This window comes from Oncorhynchus nerka, linkage group LG6, assembly GCF_034236695.1.
Source record: "Oncorhynchus nerka isolate Pitt River linkage group LG6, Oner_Uvic_2.0, whole genome shotgun sequence".
NCBI classification, from domain to species: Eukaryota; Metazoa; Chordata; class Actinopteri; order Salmoniformes; family Salmonidae; genus Oncorhynchus; species Oncorhynchus nerka.
This window is the reverse complement of record NC_088401.1, coordinates 78707124-78723789: the sequence shown is the minus strand read 5'-3', so window position 1 is coordinate 78723789 and position 16666 is coordinate 78707124.

Genomic DNA, 16666 nt, shown 5'->3' with positions numbered 1-16666 from the left:
TAGACTAGAGCTCTCCTGATCTGCTATTGATTCTGTTAGGTCTGTTAGACTAGAGCTCTCCTGATCTGGTATTGATTATGTTAGACTAGAGCTCTCCTGATCTGGTATTGATTCTGTTAGGTCTGTTAGACTAGAGCTCTCCTGCACTGTTATTGATTCTGTTAGGTCTGTTAGACTAGAGCTCTCCTGATCTGGTATTGATTCTGTTAGGTCTGTTAGACTAGAACTCTCCTGCTCTGGTATTGATTCTGTTAGACTAGAGCTCTCCTGATCTGGTATTGATTCTGTTAGGTCTGTTAGACTAGAGCTCTCCTGATCTGGTATTGATTCTGTTAGGTCTGTTAGACTAGAGCTCTCCTGATCTGGTATTGATTCTGTTAGACTAGAGCTCTCCTGATCTGGTATTGATTCTGTTAGGTCTGTTAGACTAGTGCTCTCCTGCACTGTTATTGATTCTGTTAGGTCTGTTAGACTAGAGCTCTCCTGATCTGGTATTGATTCTGTTAGGTCTGTTAGACTAGAACTCTCCTGCTCTGGTATTGATTCTGTTAGACTAGAGCTCTCCTGATCTGGTATTGATTCTGTTAGGTCTGTTAGACTAGAGCTCTCCTGACCTGGTATTGATTCTGTTAGTTCTGTTAGACTAGAACTCTCCTGCTCTGGTATTGATTCTGTCCCTAACATGGTCTGCTCTGCTAGATCTAGTGGGCTCTAGGTTTTGGGCTCTTGAATTCAGTTGTTCATGTCACGCCTGCTCCCACTCCCCCTCCTTGGCGCCCGAGGGCACCAGGCTGCCAATCATTACGCACACCTGTCACCATCATTATGTGCACCAGTGCAATATTGGACTCACCTGGACTCCTTCACTTTGTTGATTTCCCCTTCTATATCTGTCTGTTCCTCAGTTTGTTCCCTGTGTCAGCATTAATGTCATTATATCCAGATTATGTGTTCCGTCGTTCATCTATTCTATTCATTTATTCTATTCATTAATTTATTCATTCATCCATTCACTCATTCATGCATGCATCCATTCCTCCATTCTTCCAGAACTCAGCAAACATCTCCTCTAATTCTGCTGCCTGCAAATGGTCTATAAGTGACTGATCAGCAGTCCTGGTATGAATCAGTCATTCAGAGGCTTCTCATGCATCTTAAATGTGGAATACAGGAACAGAGGGAACCTTTGGAATGACGAATGCAATTAAAAAGAACTTTCATCAAGAATTTGGAAGCCTTTTTCATTCATATGTAAAATGCATGCATGACTATAAGTCACTCTGGATAATAGTGCAGCTAAATATATTATTTTATTGTCACATTCTAATGAGAATTAGTGAATCCTAGAATCCTATCTTGTCGACTAGGCTGCTGACTGCCAGGGCATGTTTCCCATGCAGATAGCACATTAAAATACAATAACATTCAAAGGTGTCCTCTTATCTCAGGAAATAATGAGCTATTTTTGACTAGGAGATTCATATTATTCTGCATAGAAAAATAAATACATGTAACCCCTCTATCTATGGCTTCCAATTCATTTAGTCTCTGATCTATTCTGGTGTCACCATAATACATTCCTTGGAAACGTGTGTGTGTGTGTGTGTGTGTGTGTGTGTGTGTGCGTGCGCGCGCGCGAGAGAAAGAGAGAGAGAGAGAGAGAGAGAGAGAGAGAGAAATACAACAATGTGAATATAATTCATGCTGAGTACCAGTGGACTGTGCCAGCCAGTGGTAGAACTGTATCTTCCTTAAAGGTAATTGTATTTCCCCCCAACATAGTTTCCTCCTGACAAAGAAGAGAGGAGATATATGTGGTTAAGTTGAAAGTGGGTGTAGGAGAATGCGGAAATAAGTGATATAATTAGTATTAGCTGTAATTTGGATGGTGTTTTAAAGTACTCCTATGGTGTCTGAGGGAGATACTGAGGGTTAATGAAGACAAACACCCTATTCCTATCTAGTGCACTACTTTTGGCCAGGGTCCATAGTTCTCCAGTCAAAAGTAGTGCACGACATAGTAAGTAGGGTGCTGTTTGGGTCACAGACCCAGACCACTCTCCTGTAGACCTCTGCCACTGCTGTCTCTGCCACTGTTAGATGTGCACTGTGAAGGATACAGAGAGGAACCCATATCAACATGACCTTGGGAAGGGTAGCAGGGAAGAGGAGGTCAGCGATTGAACCATCCAATTATGCTAGAGCAAGTAAGGCCACCTAAATGTGTATATGCTGACCATACAATCTGACCCATTAGCTGAACCTTAGTCATAGGGCTATGTTCAAAAGTAGTGCACATTATAGGGAATAGGATGACATTTTGGATACAGCCTTAGAGAGAATGTGTCTACCTATTCTCTACTGCTGTTCAGTGGAAGATGTCCACAAACACCAGGAACACTTTCACTGTCTGGATGCCACAAACAACTCCTACATGAGTAAGCATCCCGCCAGCCATTAACTAATAATGGGTCAAATGTTTGACTGAGCCTGAAAAGACACATCAGAGTAGCAATAAGACATGTTAGAGGGGGAAAGAAATATGTCTATGGGAGGATGTAGTCATAGACAATGATGGTAGCCCCACCAGGAAACAGGCTTAGTGGACAGAGTGGTTCTGATGATAAGAGTCAATTCTGCTGTTATTGTGGATGTTTTCCTCTTCCGGTCAACGTCCTGCTACGTTGTACAATCACAACCAGATGGAACCAGTCTGAGTACATCAGAGTTAGATAGAACCAGTCTGAGCTAATCAGAATCAGATATAACCAGTCTGAGCCATTCAGAATCAGATATAACCAGTCTGAGCCAGTCAGAATCAGAAAAACCAGTCTGAGACTGTCAGAATCAGATATAACCAGTCTGAGACAGTCAGAATCAGATAGAACCAGTCTGAGCCAGTCAGAATCAGATATAACCAGTCTGAGACAGTCAGAATCAGATATAACCAGTCTGAGACAGTCAGAATAAGATAGAACCAGTCTGAGCTAATCGGACTCGGATATAACCAGTCTGAGCCATTCAGAATCAGATATAACCAGTCTGAGCCAGTCAGAATCAGAAAAACCAGTCTGAGACTGTCAGAATCAGATATAACCAGTCTGAGACAGTCAGAATCAGATAGAACCAGTCTGAGCCAGTCAGAATCAGATATAACCAGTCTGAGACAGTCAGAATCAGAAAGAACCAGTGTGGGCCAATCAGAGCCAGATAGAACCAGTTGTTTAGCATTTTATATTTAAATGTGAAGACTGTTATCACCAGTAGGATCCATGGTGGACGTGATGCTATTGGTGGATGCCTGTGAGGAAAACAGTACATTATTGAGTTGACAGAAATTAAAAACTGTGAAGAGGAGAAAAGTGGAGAAGTCTCTGGGGAAACTGAGGTTTTGATAGATGTTGTACAGACTTGTGTAACTGACCAGATATCGAACCCTACTGTAATCCCACTGAGCTAAAGCGTAGGTATAAACTCTGGTAGCTTACGTGGGTCTTCAGGTCTCAGACAATGTAACTCATCACTTTGATAATGGGGTCTTCTTACTAGAGCATGAGTAAATACACATATTTTGGCCCATCATAAAACTTAAGGTTAATTATGGTATTGTAAATTCACATTCCCAACATGATAGGGAATTCCCAATGAACAAACCGTCTTATTGTTAGCATAACACCAGATAGCCTTATGGCAACAGGATAAACCACTTGGCCCTCCTTTTTACAGACAGTGTTATCCAGAGCAACTTACAGGAGCGATTAGGGTTAAGTGCATTGCTCAAGGGAAGCTAGTCGTCTCAGGGACTCAAACCACCAACCTTTTGATAACTGCTTGGCTCCCTGCTGCCCACACTCCTGAGAAGACTGCTTGCTTCTCTATAAGACAGTCAAAAAATATCATAAAGAATAAGGAATACGTTTTTGAAGTGTCTGTCCTATATCTAGGAGATATAAACCCTTATTTTTGTTGGCACAAAACTATACCTCCATACTTCCATTCATTTTTCCTTCAGACAAGTCCCCTGACACTTGTGGGGGTGATAGAGCAAAAACAGAGAACACCATCGTGTTTGTGATATTAGTTTGTAGGACAAACAGTTTGGACGTTACAGATAGAAGTTGGCACATCAGCGTTTCCGACTTCAGACGAGTCCCGTGGGGTTTGTAGGGGGCAAAGTGTTCGTGAGAGTCTCATCTTTCGAAGGTTATAAACGTTTCTGTGAGAAGACCGATTTCAGGATGTCTCATGGTTTGACAAACACCTCTGTTGCTCGGCCACCTTGAACCTCTGTTGCTCGGCCACCTTGAACCTCTGTTGCTCGGCCACCTTGAACCTCTGTTGCTCGGCCACCTTGCACCTCTGTTGCTCGGCCACCTTGCACCTCTGTTGCTCGGCCACCTTGCACCTCTGTTGCAAGGTGACCTTGAACCTCTGTTGCTAGGCCACCTTGCACCTCTGTTGCTAGGCCACCTTGAACCTCTGTTGCTAGGCCACCTTGCACCTCTGTTGCTAGGCCAACTTGCACCTCTGTTGCTAGGCCACCTTGCACCTCTGTTGCTAGGCCACCTTGAACCGCTGTTGCTCGGCCAACTTGCACCTCTGTTGCTCAGCCAACTTGCACCTCTGTTGCTAGGCCAACTTGAACCTCTGTTGCTCGGCCACCTTGAACCTCTGTTGCTAGGCCACCTTGCACCTCTGTTGCTAGGCCACCTTGAACCTCTGTTGCTCGGCCAACTTGCACCTCTGTTGCTCGGCCAACTTGCACCTCTATTGCTAGGCCACCTTGAACCTCTGTTGCTCGGCCAACTTGCACCTCTGTTGCTCGGCCAACTTGCACCTCTGTTGCTCGGCCAACTTGAATGTCTGTTGCTCGACCAACTTGCACCGCAAGATGCGGAAGGGCGATATCAGTGGATTGAGACGCAGCCCATGCTGCTCGTCATTCCTCATCTGGATTCATTTTAATTAAGAACTTAATTAAACTGACAATCAGCCCCATGGACCTACTATATAGCGAATCAGCCACATGGACCCACTATATAGAGAATCAGCCACATGGACCCACTATATAGAGAATCAGCCCCATGGACCCACTATATAGAGAATCAGCCCCATGGACCCACTATATAGCGAATCAGCCACATGGACCCACTATATAGAGAATCAGCTACATGGACCCACTATATAGAGAATCAGCCCCATGGACCCACTATATAGAGAATCAGCCACATGGACCCACTATATAGAGAATCAGCCACATGGACCCACTATATAGAGAATCATCCCCATGGACCCACTATAAAGAGAATCATCCACATGGACCCACTATATAGAGAATTAGCCCCATGGACCCACTATATAGAGAATCAGCCCCATGGACCCACTACATAGAGAATCAGCCCCATGGCCCCACTATATAGAGAATCATCCCCATGGACCCACTATATAGAGAATCATCCCCATGGACCCACTATAAAGAGAATCAGCCCCATGGCCCCACTATATAGAGAATCAGCCCCATGGACCCACTATATAGAGAATCAGCTACATGGACCCACTACACAGAGAATCAGCCACATGGACCCACTATATAGAGAATCAGCCCCATGGCCCCACTATATAGAGAATCAGCCACATGGACCCACTATATAGAGAATCAGCCCCATGGACCCACTATCATTTACATTTTACATTTAAGTCATTTAGCAGACGCTCTTATCCAGAGCGACTTACAAATGGTGCTTTCACCTTATGACATCCAGTGGAACAGCCACTTTACAATAGTGCATCTAAGTCTTTTAAGGGGGGGGTGAGAAGGATTACTTTATCCTATCCTAGGTATTCCTTAAAGAGGTGGGGTTTCAGGTGTCTCCGGAAGGTGGTGATTGACTCCGCTGTCCTGGCGTCGTGACGGAGTTTGTTCCACCATTGGGGGGCCAGAGCAGCGAACAGTTTTGACTGGGCTGAGCGGGAACTGTACTTCCTCAGTGGTAGGGAGGCGAGCAGGCCAGAGGTGGATGAACGCAGTGCCCTTGTTTGGGTGTAGGGCCTGATCAGAGCCTGGAGGTACTGAGGTGCCGTTCCCCTCACAGCTCCGTAGGCAAGCACCATGGTCTTGTAGCGGATGCGAGCTTCAACTGGAAGCCAGTGGAGAGAGCGGAGGAGCGGGGTGACGTGAGAGAACTTGGGAAGGTTGAACACCAGACGGGCTGCGGCGTTCTGGATGAGTTGTAGGGGTTTAATGGCACAGGCAGGGAGCCCAGCCAACAGCGAGTTGCAGTAATCCAGACGGGAGATGACAAGTGCCTGGATTAGGACCTGCGCCGCTTCCTGTGTGAGGCAGGGTCGTACTCTGCAGATGTTGTAGAGCATGAACCTACAGGAACGGGCCACCGCCTTGATGTTAGTTGAGAACGACAGGGTGTTGTCCAGGATCACGCCAAGGTTCTTAGCGCTCTCTGAGGAGGACACGATGGAGTTGTCAACCGTGATGGCGAGATCATGGAACGGGCAGTCCTTCCCCGGGAGGAAGAGCAGCTCCGTCTTGCCGAGGTTCAGCTTGAGGTGGTGATCCGTCATCCACACTGTCTGCCAGACATGCAGAGATGCGATTCGCCACCTGGTCATCAGAGGGGGGAAAGGAGAAGATTAATTGTGTGTCGTCTGCATAGCAATGATAGGAGAGACCATGTGAGGTTATGACAGAGCCAAGTGACTTGGTGTATAGCGAGAATAGGAGAGGGCCTAGAACAGAGCCCTGGGGGACACCAGTGGTGAGAGCGCGTGGTGAGGAGACAGATTCTCGCCACGCCACCTGGTAGGAGCGACCTGTCAGGTAGGACGCAATCCAAGCGTGGGCCGCGCCGGAGATGCCCAACTCGGAGAGGGTGGAGAGGAGGATCTGATGGTTCACAGTATCGAAGGCAGCCGATAGGTCTAGAAGGATTAGAGCAGAGGAGAGAGAGTTAGCTTTAGCAGTGCGGAGTGCCTCCATGATACAGAGAAGAGCAGTCTCAGTTGAATGACTAGTCTTGAAACCTGACTGATTTGGATCAAGAAGGTCATTCTGAGAGAGATAGCGGGAGAGCTGGCCAAGGACTGCACGTTCAAGAGTTTTGGAGAGAAAAGAAAGAAGGGATACTGGTCTGTAGTTGTTGACATCGGAGGGATCGAGTGTAGGTTTTTTCAGAAGGGGTGCAACTCTCGCTCTCTTGAAGACGGGAGGGACGTAGCCAGCGGTCAGGGATGAGTTGATGAGCGAGGTGAGGTAAGGGAGAAGGTCACCGGAAATGGTCTGGAGAAGAGAGGAGGGGATAGGGTCAAGCGGGCAGGTTGTTGGGCGGCCGGCCGTCACAAGACGCGAGATGTCATCTGGAGAGAGAGGGAGAAAGAGGTCAGAGCACAGGGTAGGGCAGTGTGAGCAGAACCAGCGGTGTCGTTTGACTTAGCAAACGAGGATCGGATGTCGTCGACCTTCTTTTCAAAATGGTTGACGAAGTCATCTGCAGAGAGGGAGGAGGGGGGGGAGGGGGAGGAGGATTCAGGAGGGAGGAGAAGGTGGCAAAGAGCTTCCTAGGGTTAGAGGCAGATGCTTGGAATTTAGAGTGGTAGAAAGTGGCTTTAGCAGCAGAGACAGAGGAGGAAAATGTAGAGAGGAGGGAGTGAAAGGATGCCAGGTCCGCAGGGAGGCGAGTTTTCCTCCATTTCCGCTCGGCTGCCCGGAGCCGAGCGGAATCAGCCACATGGACCCACTATATAGAGAAATAGCCACATGGACCCACTATATAAAGAATTAGCCACATGGACCCACTATATAGAGAATCAGCCACATGGACCCACTATATAGAGAATCAGCCACATGGACCCACTATATAGAGTATCAACCCTTTAGGTCCTGGTTGAAAGTATTGCATTATATAGGGGATAGGATGCCAATTTGGACACAACCAGAGTCACACTATACACTGAGTGTACAAAACATTAACAACACCTTCCTAATAACTTTTATCCTCATTAAAGCCTAAATTTGTTGGGGCATGGACTGTCAAAAGTGTTGAAAGTGTTCCACAGGGATGCTGTCCCATGTTGACTCCAACACTTCCAACAGGTGTGTTAAGTTGACTGGATGTCCTTTAGGTGGTGGACCATTCTTGATACACACGGGAAACTGTTGAGTGTGAAAAACCCAGCAGCGCTGCAGTTCTTGACACAAACCGGTGCAGCTGACACCTACTGCCATACCCCATTCAAAGGAACTTAAATATTTTGTCTTGCCCTTCACCCTCTGAATGGCAGTCATACTCAATCCATGTCTCAATTATCTCAAGGCTTAAACATCCTTCTTTAACCTGACTCCTCCCCTTCATCTACTCTGATTGAAGTGGATTTAACAAGTTACATCAATACGGGATCATAGCTTTCACCAGGATTCACCTAGTCAGTCTATTTCATGGAAAGAGCATGTGTTCTTAATGTTTTGTACACTCAGTGTACAGTATGGTGGTGTTGATATTACTGGTAGTTTCAGTCTGAGATGATATAACTGGTCGTTTCAGTCTGAGTTTTGGTTTTGTCACATGTAATTGAAACACTTTATATTAGCAACTGTAGCATTTGCTCCAAGATGGCATAGCAGTCAGACGTCTTTTGTCCTCGTTTTGTTGTGTCCCGTATATATATATTTACAACTTTTTATATAGATACCTTTTTATATAGATTTTTTATTTTCCATAAACTCATCTTCAAAACACTCTCCTGCAACCTGCCTCACCAATTTATATATATTTAAAAAAAGAAAGTATTATTTACCTCAATCTGTAATCCTCCATAGAAGCTAACCAGAAGCTAGCCAGAAGCTAATCCAGAAGATAGCTAGAAGCTAATCCAGAAGATAGCCAGAAGCTAGCCTGAAGCTAACCAGAAGCTTATCAGAAGCTAGTTAGCCTCTTTACTGGCTAATCGTTAGTATTCAGCTAACCACGGTTTGTGGTCATCAGCTATCCTTTAGCTCGAAAATCTATCGCCAGTTTTGTACGGCGCGGCTCGGACCGGAACATACAGGACCTATTTTTCTCTCCATGTCCCCGGATTTCAACCGCTAACTCTGGACATTTATACCTGGATCTCGCAGCTAGCTAGCTGCTATCCGTGTGACTATCGGCTTACGTCGATTCCGGAGAAAACATCAATTATTCCGGAGCTAGCCAGCTGAAGAGTTCCATCAGTCACTCCTGGGATACAATCACCTATCCGGACCCGTTTTACTGCCAACACGGAGCCCCACCGGGCCTTCTCAACTGGACTACCAACGTTATCTACCCGAGGGAGTTATCCGGCTGGCTCCTCCGTCGCGACATTACCTGAACACCCATCTGCGGTCCGCTAATCGTTAGCTGTCTTATCGGCTGCTATCTGAATAGACCTATCGGGCAATTATTATTATTTATATTTTTTGGGCCTCTATATTTATATTTTTTTGCGAATTGGATTCATCCCCTCTACCACACGGAACCCCACTAATCCTACCGCCGGAAATGCACGAGGTGGCTAAAAACAGACCTCCATCCGGTGCTAGCTTGCTACCGATGGCCCGGCTAGCTGTCTGAATCGCCGTGAACCCAACCAACCTCACTACTCACTGGACCCTTTTGATCACTCGACTAAGCATGCCTCTCCTTAATGTCAATATGCCTTGTCCATTGCTGTTCTGGTTAGTGTTTATTGGCTTATTTCACTGTAGAGCCTCTAGTCCTGCTCACTATACCTTATCCAAACTATTAGTTCCACCACCCACACATGCGATGACATCTCCTGGTTTCAATGATGTTTCTAGAGACAATATATCTCTCATCATCACTCAATACCTAGGTTTACCTCCACTGTATTCACATCCTACCATACCTTTGTCTGTACATTATACCTTGAAGCTATTTTATTGCTCCCAGAAACCTCCTTTTACTCTCTGTTCCAGACGTTCTAGACGACCAATTCTTATTACTTTTAGCCGTACCCTTATCCAACTCCTCCTCTGTTCCTCTGGCGATGTAGAGGTGAATCCAGGCCCTGCAGTGCCTAGCTCCACTCCTATTCCCCAGGTGCTCTCTTTTGATGACTTCTGTAACCGTAATAGCCTTGGTTTCATTTCATCTCCTCCCTAAGTTTGTTTTATTCACTGCTTTAGCACACTCTGCCAACCCGGATGTTCTAGCTGTGTCTGAATCCTGGCTCAGGAAGACCACCAAAAATTCTGACATTTTCATCCCAAACTACAACATTTTCAGACCAGATAGAACTGCCAAAGGGGGCGGTGTTGCAATCTACTGCAAAGATAGCCTGCAGAGTTCTGTTCTACTATCCAGGTCTGTACCCAAACAATTTGAACTTCTACTTTTAAAAATCCACCTCTCTAAAAACAAGTCTCTCACCGTTGCCACCTGCTATAGACCGTTGCCACATGATATACCACCCTCTGCCCCCAGCTGTGCTCTGGACACCATATGTGAACTGATTGCCCCCCATCTATCTTCAGAGCTCGTGCTGCTAGGCTAAACTGGAACATGCTTAACACTCCAGCCATCCTACAATCTAAGCTTGATGCCCTCAATCTCACACAAATGATCAATGAACCTACCAGGTACCTCCCCAAAGCCGTAAAAACGGGCACCCTCATAGATCATCATCCTAACCAACTTGTCCTCTAAATACACCTCTGCTGTCTTCAACCAAGATCTCAGCGATCACTGCCTCATTGCCTGCATCCGTAATGGGTCAGCGGTCAAACGACCTCCACTCATCACTGTCAAACGCTCCCTGAAACACTTCAGCGAGCAGGCCTTTCTAATCGACCTGGCCGGGGTATCCTGGAAGGATATTGATCCCATCCCGTCAGTAGAGGATGCCTGGTTATTTTTTTTTAAATGCCTTCCTAACCATCTTAATTAAGCATTCCCCATTCAATAAATTTAGAACCAGGAACAGATATAGCCCTTGGTTCTCCCCAGACCTGATTGCCCTTAACCAACACAAAAACATCATATGGCGTTCTGCATTAGCATCGAACAACCCTTGTGATATGCAGCTGTTCGGGGAAGCTAGAAACCATTATACTCAGGCAGTTAGAAAAGCCAATGCTAGCTTTTTCAAGCAGAAATTTGCTTCCTGCAACACTAACTCAAAAAAGTTCTGGGACACTGTAAAGTCCATGGAGAATAAGAACACCTCCTCCCAGCTGCCCACTGCACTGAAGATAGGAAACACTGTCACCACTGATAAAATCTACTACAATTGAGAATTTCAATAAGCATTTTTCTACGGCTGGCCATGCTTTCCACCTGGCTACTCCTACCCCGGTCAACAGCACTGCACCCCCCACAGCAACTCGCCCAAGCCTTCTCCATTTCTCCTTCTCCCAAATCCATTCAGCTGATGTTCTGAAAGAGCTGCAAAATCTGGACCCCTACAAATCAGCCGGACTAGACAATCTGGACCCTTTCTTTCTTAAATGATCTGCCGAAATTGTTGCCACCCCTATTACTAGCCTGTTCAACCTCTCTTTCTGAGATTCCCAAAGATTGGAAAGCTGCCGCGGTCATCCCCCTCTTCAAAGGGGGTGACACTCTAGACCCAAACTGCTACAGACCTATATCTAACCTACCCTGCCTTTCTGAGGTCTTCGAAAGCCAAGTCAACAAACAGATTACCGACCATTTCGAATCTCACCATAGCTTCTCTGCTATGCAATCTGGTTTCAGAGCTGTTCATGGGTGCACCTCAGCCACGCTCAAGGTCCTAAACGATATCTTAACCGCCATCGATAAGAAACATTACTGTGCAGCCGTATTCACTGATCTGGCCAAGGCTTTCGACTCTGTCAATCACCACATCCTCATCGGCAGACTCGACAGCCTTGGTTTCTCAAATGATTGCCTCGCCTGGTTCACCAACTACTTCTCTGATAGAGTTCAGTGTGTCAAATCGGAGGGTCTGCTCTCCGGACCTCTGGCAGTCTCTATGGGGGTGCCACAGGGTTCAATTCTTGGACCGACTCTCTTCTCTGTATACATCAATGATGTCGCTCTTGCTGCTGGTGAGTCTGTGATCCACCTCTACGCAGACGACACCATTCTGTATACTTCTGGCCCTTCTTTGGACACTGTGTAACACCCTCCAGGCAAGCTTCCATACCATACAACTCTCCTTCTGTGGCCTCTAATTGCTCTTAAATACAAGTAAAACTAAATGCATGCTCTTCAACCGATCGCTACCTGCACCTGCCCGCCTGTCCAACATCACTACTCTGGACGGTTCTGACTTAGAATACGTGGACAACTACAAATACCTAGGTGTCTGGTTAGACTGTAAACTCTCCTTCCAGACCCACATCAAACATCGCCAATCCAAAGTTAAATCTAGAATTGACTTCCTATTTCACAACAAAGCATCCTTCACTCATGCTGCCAAACATACCCTTGTAAAACTGACCATCCTACCAATCCTCGACTTCGGCGATGTAATTTACAAAATGGCCTCCAATACCCTACTCAACAAATTGGATGCAGTCTATCACAGTGCAATCCGTTTTGTCACCAAAGCCCCATATACTACCCACCATTGCGACCTGTACGCTCTCGTTGGCTGGCCCTCGCTTCATACTCGTCGCCAAACCCACTGGCTTCATGTCATCTATAAGACCCTGCTAGGTAAAGTACCCCCTTATCTCAGCTCGCTGTTCACCATAGCATCACCCACCTGTAGCACGCACTCCAGCAGGTATATCTCTCTGGTCACCCCCAAAACCAATTCTTTCATTGGCCGCCTCTCCTTCCAGTTCTCTGCTGCCAATGACTGGAACGAACTACAAAAATCTCTGAAACTGGAAACACTTATCTCCCTCACTAGCTTTAAGCACCAACTGTCAGAGCAGCTCACAGATTACTGCACCTGTACATAGCCCACCTATAATTTAGCCCAAACAACTACCTCTTTCCTTACTGTATTTATTTTATTTATTTATTTATTTTGCTCCTTTGCACCCCATTATTTTTATTTCTACTTTGCACATTCTTCCACTGCAAATCTACCATTCCCGTGTTTTACTTGCTATATTGTATTTACTTTGCCACCATGGCCTTTTTTTGCCTTTACCTCCCTTATCTCACCTCATTTGCTCACATCGTATATAGACTTGTTTATACTGTATTACTGACTGTATGTTTGTTTTACTACATGTGTAACTCTGTGTCGTTGTATCTGTCGAACTGCTTTGCTTTATCTTGGCCAGGTCGCAATTGTAAATGAGAACTTGTTCTCAACTTGCCTAACCTGGTTAAATAAAGGTGAATATTTTTTTGTAGAGACATCTATACAACTAAAAGACTATTATCATATAACACCAATCAAAATCAAATCAGTAGATATGACGTGCTAGAGGTTCTTTCATTGGATCTCAAAGTCCAGTGATCTCTTGATTCATTTCTTCAGAGAATAGGGTTTATTTGCGTACTCTGAATTATTGTGTGTAGTGTATAATTAAATCTGTAGTATTTTCTGCGGTGTATAATTATATCTGCAGTATTGTGTGTAGTGCATAAGTACATATGTGTAACGGCATTCTTCGTTTGTCGAAAGAGAGGACCGAAATGTAGCGTGGTGGTTACTCATGTCTTTAATGAAGGAAGAGCGATACATGAAATAATAATAATAGTCCTCACCCAGATCCCCACTGGACTGAGGGGCAGCTCGTGACTGAGGGGCAGCTCGTGACTGAGGGGCAGCTCGGGACTGAGGGGCAGCTCGGGACTGAGGGGCAGCTAGGGACTGAGGGGCAGCTCGGGACTGAGGGGCATCCCGGAACTGAGGGGCAGCCCGGAACTGAGGGGCAGCCCAGTACTGAGAGGAAGCCCAGTACTGAGAGGAAGCCCAGTACTGAGAGGAAGCCCAGTACTGAGATGAAGCTCAGGTAGGTAGTAGGCTCCGGTAGATCCTGACTGGCTGGCGGATCTGGAAGATTCAGGTTGACTAGCAGATCTGGAAGATTCTGGTTGACTAGCAGATCTGGAAGATTCTGGTTGACTGGCAGATCTGGAAGAGACTGGTTGACTGGCTGATCTGGAAGAATCTGGTTGACTGGCAGATCTAGAAGATCATGACTGACTGGCGGATCTAGCTGCTCTATGCAGACTGACAGTTCTGGCTGCTTCATACAGACTGACAGCTCTGGCTGCTTCATGCAGACTGACAGCTCTGGCTGCTTCATACAGACTGACAGCTCTGACTGCTCCATGCAGGCTGACAGCACCCTGCAGACTGGCAGCTCCTTGCAGACTGACATCTCCTTGCAGACTGGCAGCTCCTTGCAGACTGGCAGCTCTTTGCAGACTGACAGCTCTGGCTGCTTCATGCAGACTGACAGCACCCTGCAGACTGGCAGCTCCTTGCAGACTGACAGCTCCTTGCAGACTGGCAGCTCTTTGCAGACTGACAGCTCTGGCTGCTTCATGCAGACTGACAGCACCTTGCAGACTGGCAGCTCCTTGCAGACTGGCAGCTCTTTGCAGACTGACAGCTCTGGCTGCTTCATGCAGACTGACAGCTCTGACTGCTCCATGCAGGCTGACAGCACCCTGCAGACTGGCAGCTCCTTGCAGACTGACATCTCCTTGCAGACTGGCAGCTCCTTGCAGACTGGCAGCTCTTTGCAGACTGACAGCTCTGGCTGCTTCATGCAGACTGACAGCACTGACTGCTCCATGCAGGCTGGCAGCTCTTTGCAGACTGACAGCTCTGGCTGCTTCATGCAGACTGACAGCACCTTGCAGACTGGCAGCTCCTTGCAGACTGGCAGCTCTTTGCAGACTGACAGCTCTGGCTGCTTCATGCAGACTGACAGCTCTGACTGCTCCATGCAGGCTGACAGCACCCTGCAGACTGGCAGCTCCTTGCAGACTGACAGCTCCTTGCAGACTGACAGCTCCCTGCAGACTGGCAGCTCTTTGCAGACTGACAGCTCTGGCTGGAGTGTGGAGGACTGGAGTGTGGAGGTGGCACAGGATGGGCTAGACCGTGAAGGCATACTGGAGATCTTGAGAGCAGTGTTGGCACAGGACGTGCAAGGCTAGGGATGTGCACAGGAGGCCTGGTGCGTGAGGCTGGCACCAACTTTCACCAGCCGACTAACACGCACCTCAGGTTGAGTATGGAGCGCTAACTCAGGTGCTATCAAATCCCCGACACGATCCGTCGGACGAATATCGTATCTATAGCACCAAGCTAGCAACTCCCTCATTACTCTCCACTCCACTTTCCCCATTAACTCCTTCACAGTCTCTGCTTCGCTCACCTCTAACACCGGCTCTGGTTCTGGTCTCCTCCTTGGCTCCTCACGATAAACAAGGAGAGTTGGCTCAGGTCTATCTCCTGACTCAGCCACTCTCCCTCTGAGCCCCCCCAATACATTTTTTGGGGTAACTTTCGGGTTTCGCTCTGCGCCGCCGTGTCTGTTTCTCCAACTCCATTCGCCTATAGCCCTCTTCGCACTGCTCTAGCGAATCCCAGGCGGGCTCCGGCTCTCTCTCTGGGTCGGCCGCCCACCTGTCTATTTCTTCCCACGTCGTATACTCCCGGCCTCTGCTATCCATAACGTCCTCCCTTCGCTGCTCCTGCTGTCGCTGCCTGTAACCACGCCACTCGGTCCGTGTGTGGTGGGTGATTTTTTAACGGCGTTCTTCGTTTGTCGAAAGAGAGGACCGAAATGCAGCGTGGTGGTTACTCATGTCTTTAATGAAGGAAGAGCGATACATGAAATAACTTATGAATACAAAACAACAAACGGAACGTGAAACTTATTACAGCCTATCTGGTGAACACTACACAGAGACAGGAACAATCACCCACAAAATACACAGTGAATGCCAGGCTACCTAAATACGGTTCCCCATCAGAGACAACAAGAATCACCTGACTCTGATTGAGAACCGCCTCAGGCAGCCAAGCCTAACTAGACACACCCCTAATCATACGCAATCCCAAATCCTATAAAACCCCAATACGAAACACAACACATAAACCCACAAAACACTATGACCAAGGCGTGACAATATGCAGTATTGTCCTGTGTAGTGTATAATTACATCAGTAGTATTTTTTGTGCTCTATAATTATATTTGTAGTATTGTGTGTAGTGTACAATTATATATGTAGTATTGTGTAATGTATAATTATATACGTAATAGTTTGCTGTGTAGTTTATAATTTTATCTGCAGTATTGTGTGTAGTGTATAATTATATATGTAGTATTGTGTAATGTATAACTATATACGTAATAGTTTGCTGTGTAGTTTATAATTTTATCTGCAGTATTGTGTGTAGCGTATAATTATATCTTCAGTGGGACTGTAATAATTATTCAGAAGGAGCACTGCTTGGTCAGCAGATATACTCTGTATGTAAACACACAGTATGTGGCTGGAGACTGGCCTGTCTGTGGTCAACACACTCACATCTACAAACATGAACATGTTCAAACATTAACATGAACATGCACACACACATAGATCTATGATGTACCACACACACACACACACACACACACACACACACACACACACACACACACACACACACACACACACACACACACACACACACACACACACACACACACACACA